This window comes from Harpegnathos saltator, unplaced genomic scaffold, assembly GCF_003227715.2.
Source record: "Harpegnathos saltator strain DR-91 unplaced genomic scaffold, Hsal_v8.6 scaffold188, whole genome shotgun sequence".
Classification (NCBI taxonomy): domain Eukaryota; kingdom Metazoa; phylum Arthropoda; class Insecta; order Hymenoptera; family Formicidae; genus Harpegnathos; species Harpegnathos saltator.
The window spans coordinates 553,090-558,662 of record NW_020229970.1 but is presented as its reverse complement, the minus strand read 5'-3'; the positions used below and the strand labels follow the sequence as shown (position 1 = coordinate 558,662).

The 5,573-nt window shown below is 44.1% G+C and overlaps 1 protein-coding gene across 3 annotated transcripts in view; it reads left to right on the top strand.

Annotated features, from left to right (window-relative positions):
- Window positions 1–777: 777 nt before the first annotated feature.
- The window catches only part of Wdr62 (WD repeat domain 62), a 134,654-nt gene continuing 129,858 nt past the window's right edge, over window positions 778–5,573 (top strand). Inside the window, exons 1-3 of one of the 3 annotated variants that reach the window (XM_025297777.1) lie at window positions 778–986; window positions 2,129–2,288; window positions 2,387–2,425. The gene's annotated coding sequence lies outside the window, so the exon portion shown is untranslated. The remainder of the gene's footprint in view (window positions 987–2,128; window positions 2,289–2,386; window positions 2,426–5,573) is intronic. The other 2 variants (XM_025297776.1, XM_025297778.1) reach the window with 2 other exon arrangements.

The following is a 5,573-nucleotide window of genomic DNA, read 5'->3' as shown; positions in this document are numbered from 1 at the left end:
TTCTTGTGATCGACGAGGAGAATTAATAAATTAATAATTACGAGAAAAAGAGTATGGGAGAGAGAGGGGGGTGGAAAACTAGTATTTAATTGTGCGTTGATTACTATAAATTATAGTTATTTCGCAGGTAACTTTATGAATCTCACGTTCTACTGACTAACAATCGTCGGACATCTTGAAAAAAAGACTAAACCAGAATCAGCCAGTAATTCAAACAGTTTAAATCGTTTGAATATTCAAACTAATTCGAGATTAGCGCAAAGTCTGTTCAGACAGGTTCGAACAACTGTTCGAGCTTGACTTGAGATTAAATACCTCAAGATCCGATCTTTCGAAAATTCGAAACATTCGAGCCGCTTGGAAATTTGGAACATCAGTAGAAACCGATAAGTCAGCCCACTAACAAGATTCAGAATCGACAAGACATTCACATCTACGTCGCACTCGCCTCCACGCAGAGCTGTTCCTTTTCGTTGCACTTTTTGCACTATTTTGCACCAGTTCTCTTTTCCTCTCTCTTCCACCAAGTCTCAACTGCGTATTTATTTCTTCCCAAATCCTGAAAATAAACACTAATTCGGCGGAAGTGAACGTACTTTCGATCGGCGTTCGAAAATCGTTCACAAACTGACATCTGGAACGAAGCTCGGACGTTCCCGAGCGAAATCTCGAGGAAGGAGAGAAGAAGAGCCGTTCGAACGTTCCGCCATGACCGGCGTGAGTGACAGCGTTGCCGGCAGATGGCGACGTCGGCAAGCTCCGGCGGGTTCCAAGCGGCTGAGCTCGGCGAGCTGTTCCAGTCTGTTTTGTGACGTGTGCGTGTGTTGTATTTGTCCGTCCGTAGTTGAGTTTCGTCGTCCGGTTCGTTTTTTTAGTGCTTTACCCCTTCGGCCTGGCTGGTAGCAGCAGCGGCGGCGGTGGCGGCGGCGGCGGCGGCGGCGGTTTCGAACGGGACGTGTCGCGACGTGCATCGCGGATCGAGACAGGTGAGTGATCGTCCTCGTCGCGATGATCGCGCCCGTATACGTTAACCTGCTGTCGCGTCGTGTCGTACAACGCGTCATCGAAGCACCACGTTCACGTTGAGCCGTCGCTTATCTCTCCCGACGTTTCTCCTCTCTCTCTCTCTCTCTCTGTCTCTCTCTCTCTCTCTCTCTCTCTCTCTCTCTCTGTCTCTCTGTTCTCTCTCTCTCTCTCTCTGTCTCTCTGTCTCTCTGTCTCTGTCTCTCTTTCTCACCTCGTGTTCCATTGTCTCACGCAACCGGCGTCCGCGGCGTGAACCTCCTCCTCGTGCTCTCGCGCGCGGTTACGTCGCATAATTTCGCGTTCTCGCTGGACGCCGGACAGCGAGAGACACTCGTGCGTTGCATTGTGGACGCTCGCGATCCTCGTCGCCAGGACGACGCAACGCTCGGTCGATCGCGCTAGCGAGGGTATTCTCTCCGGCTCGGCGGGCTGTCGCGGCGGTCCCGCGAGGGCGAGGGGTCCACCGTTCGATAAAGCAGCATCGAGAAGTAGGCTTGATGTATCCGGTATTGCTCGGAACATTAGAGTCATGCTCGAGTCGTAAAATGACGATCGGTTGCACGAGAGTCGTTCTCTTGGCGCGTAGACGCAACAACGGATTCTGCGATCTCGTCCTTTGACGCGTTTGATCTTTCTCGGGCAGGAGAGGAGGAGGGGTGTCATTATCCGCATATTTTATTCTCTCGTTCCTCTCTCTTTCTATCTGTCTCGCTCGCTCGTCCGCTCGTCTCTTTCCCTCCTGTCAAAGTCTCAATCGTAGTTCAATCGTACGTCGTTTGACGCACAGTAGAGGCCCAGTGCGACGGAAAAGGGGAGACATTTTAATAATCTCTCATTCTGTCTCTGAATCGAATTCGAGAACGCTCGATTATTGAAACAGCGAGTCAGGATTGGTCGCTTTCGGTGGCCTCTCGGATTCGAATCGAGGCAACTTCACACGAGTACGCTCGCCTAGTTGTCCCCCGTCCCCGCTCGAACTTGCGGACGCGCGTCGCGCATCCGACGTTTCGTGTGCTTTTGTCGACCGCTCGCCGGCGCTTCGTGCTCGTCTATACGAAACCGTAAAAGGGAGAAAACGAAAACGCCGACTACCTGCTTATAGAGAGGGATACTAGCCGTTCGACCGTTGCCGTTCGGGCCTCTCGGCCCGATAAATCGATTATCCTGCCACGAACCTTCTCTCCGTCGAAACGCATCCTCCCGCGAAGTGTCCGCCGATTTCCGGATACGACGCCATGCGACCGGGAGCACTACGTTCAGAGGTAAGCCGAAATTGACCCGTCGTCGTCGCCGTGATCATTCCGACTTCGCGGCGGGGGTGTACGAATGTATTACAAAGTTTGTTTCTCTATCATTGAAGCGGTGTACATTTCTGGGACTTAGAAAGAGACACGTGTAGGTGAGTCGAGACTCGTTGGAGAAAAGAGGAAGAGGCGCATAGTGTAGCCGTGGCACGTCCGTGCATCTAGCACGGTTGAAGATTAATTTCCCAGTCGACTCAACGACGACGGGAGCAAAACCTGTAGTCGGCTGCTTCTCGCTACCGGTGTGTAAGCGATGGCAGACGAAGAGTCCACCGATCCTTCGTCGAAACATTCTTCGACGCTTTTGTATGGAGATTGTCACAGTAGTGGAGATCGTCACTGTCACGTCCCGATCATCTCGGTCGGCCAAAAGTCGACGAAGGATCCGTAGACTCTTACTCTGCCCCGGCGTCTAGACGGATAATGACAGTCTGCTTTATTTCTACTTTTAAAAAGATACGCGATTGCAATCCCGGTGAACGCAACCGGCCGGTTGCGTCGTTGTCACGTCGTGATTATGTCGTTTTCACGGTTATCGGTGTATGTGTACGTGCGTGTGTTTGTATCTCGGTTACGTGAAAAATCATCACGTCGAGCGCGATAAAGATAACGCTCGCAATCGAACGCACCGTTGTATGTATTGTTGTTATTGTTGTCGTGTTGTTATTATCAAGGCTACGAGGGCGGTCGTAGGCGCAGGTACGCAGGTAATAATTTGAAATTACGTGCAACTGCGCTCTCGCCTGCATATGGCGCCTCCGCGTTCGCGTTCGATTCCGCGTCACGGAGAGAGCGGCGCGTGTGCGTATAGATGATATGTGAGCGCATACGCGCACGCACACAGGCGAACCGAACGAAACACTGGGAATCCGTGAAAATCGAGCGATTCATCCTTGAGAGCGTATAAACACAGCTGCGAAGTAAAAGACGAGAAAAAGGCGCGTACGAAGGGAAAAGGTGGGCGGCGAAGCAACGACCTTAGCATTCAGCAAGCGATTTAACCGCGAATTTAAATGTATACACCTCTAACTACCTACGTGCGTACATAGCGATTGCCGATCGCGAGCGCTGTCATTTCGAAAGAAGGTCACAATGCTTTTAATACACGACGGATACGACGCACACGTGAGCGGCGCTTGGCTTTCGCAATTTGCGAGACATTATCGCGCCGAGACGTCGCTCGCCGTTGCGCACGCAGCCGTCACCTCTCGCGTAACGTAACGTAACGTAATGTAACGTAAACGCGACGACGACGTCGTTGCTGTTCACTGTTAGTGTACAACCGGCCTGTGCCTACTTTTTCCCGCCGTTATCTATCCATAATTAACCGCGATCGCGGTCTCTTCCGCGACCGATTGCTATTAGCCCCGACAGGTAATCCGGTTACTATTAGCGATACGAAGGAAATGCACGTCAAGTGCACACGGCAAATTGTTTAGGAAGATGTGCACATTCGTACAACGAGAAGTGCAATAGTAGCTTGTCCAAATAAGACACACTTATCTTATACAGGATGAGAAGAAAGTTTCGGACTGATAAAATACCTCGAAAACCAAGAATTTTAGAAAAAAATGCTTCGGACAAGAGTTGTATGATTTTAAGAGAGACATAAAACAACTGTATCATTTTGTTTACAAATGGCACTACTTTCGAGATATTAGCTGATCATTATTTTTCTTAAATGGAAACCCTAATTTTTTGTTACACCGTCTTTTTCTACCAATTAACTTAAACAACTTTCGTCTGAAATATTTTTTTATTTGTCTAATATCTTTTGAGATATTTAAGGAAAACTTGATAACTTTTTTAATATTTAATTTATGATATCTCGCTAACTATTTGTTGAAAGAAAAAGTGGTACTGGACTCTTTTGCTCTACTTGGTCTCAAGAATATATTGTTACAATAGCGCCCTGACTTTTGTTAATTTGATGATTTTTAAATTTCCAAAAGTTAGTAAGTAAAGAAAGTAAAACAAAAGTCAGACCGCCGTTATAACAATATATTCTTGAGACTAAATAGAGTAAAATGTCTAGTACTATTTTTTCTTCCGACAAATAGTTAGAGAGATATCATAAGCATTTCTAAAATGCTTGATTTTTTAGATATTTTACCGGTCCAGGGCTTTTTCCTCACCCTGTATATTATTCGAAGTAGGAGAGACCCCGGGGCTAGTTGGTACAGTTTTTCTTAATGAATTTTTTAAGTGTAAGTAACAAATGGAATATAAGCGGCATGAGAATTTTTTAATAGCTACATGCTTATACAACACAAAAATTATTTTTTAAATTGAATATTTCTATTAACTTTGTTGCATCAATAAAAAATATAAGGCGACAGCATTTGTAACAACTAACCTCATATATGAGGTCAGTTGTTACAGTTATCGGGATCAGTTATTACAGATTTCTGTATTTCAAGGAATACATTTAATGATTAGAAATAAATGAAAAATGTGCATGACATAACTATTAATATTTTGCAGATAAAATATATATTCATATAGCATTAATGATGTAAACATAAATATATTTATCAATGATATAAACATAAACATAAAAGCATATTTATCAGTTATTTTAATTGCATTAGTGAACCAGTGCACTTACTGAACTAGTGCGGTAAGTTACAGTAAACGGCTGACAGCCGTAACAACCAGCTTCAGTTCACCATATTTACATATTTTGGTTATTATATAAACAAAAGTATATTTCAAGTCGTCAATATAACTAAAAATTATTACTTTTAAATTAAAAATTTTAAACTAAATAAACTGTTGCGATCATAATATAATGACCAGATTTATTATTATAACGTAATATATATATCTGATTTATTTTACTTTTGACTATCAAAAACTAGAAATGTTTTTTATTTCTGAAAATATACTAATTAGCCTGAAATGACTTATTACAACCTGCGACCGCAATGTTTTTGCAAAATTACTATATTTTTTATGCAATTTTACCGTTTGTCATTTTGCAATAATTTTAAATGTATCAACATGCCCCGTGTGTCAACTATCCCCGGTCTCCTTTATCTAAAAATAGCATAGGAAGGCAATCATTATTTTATGTACGATATAATTTTCTTATTATAAAGTTAAAAAAATGCCTGAACAAACTCTTTCCCTCTCTATATTGATTAATTGTTCCAAAAGATAAGTTTGTACTTCAGTATGAATATACACTATGATATATTGAATAAAAATCGTCTCCGGGCTCCGGCCTGTCCGAAGATGTTG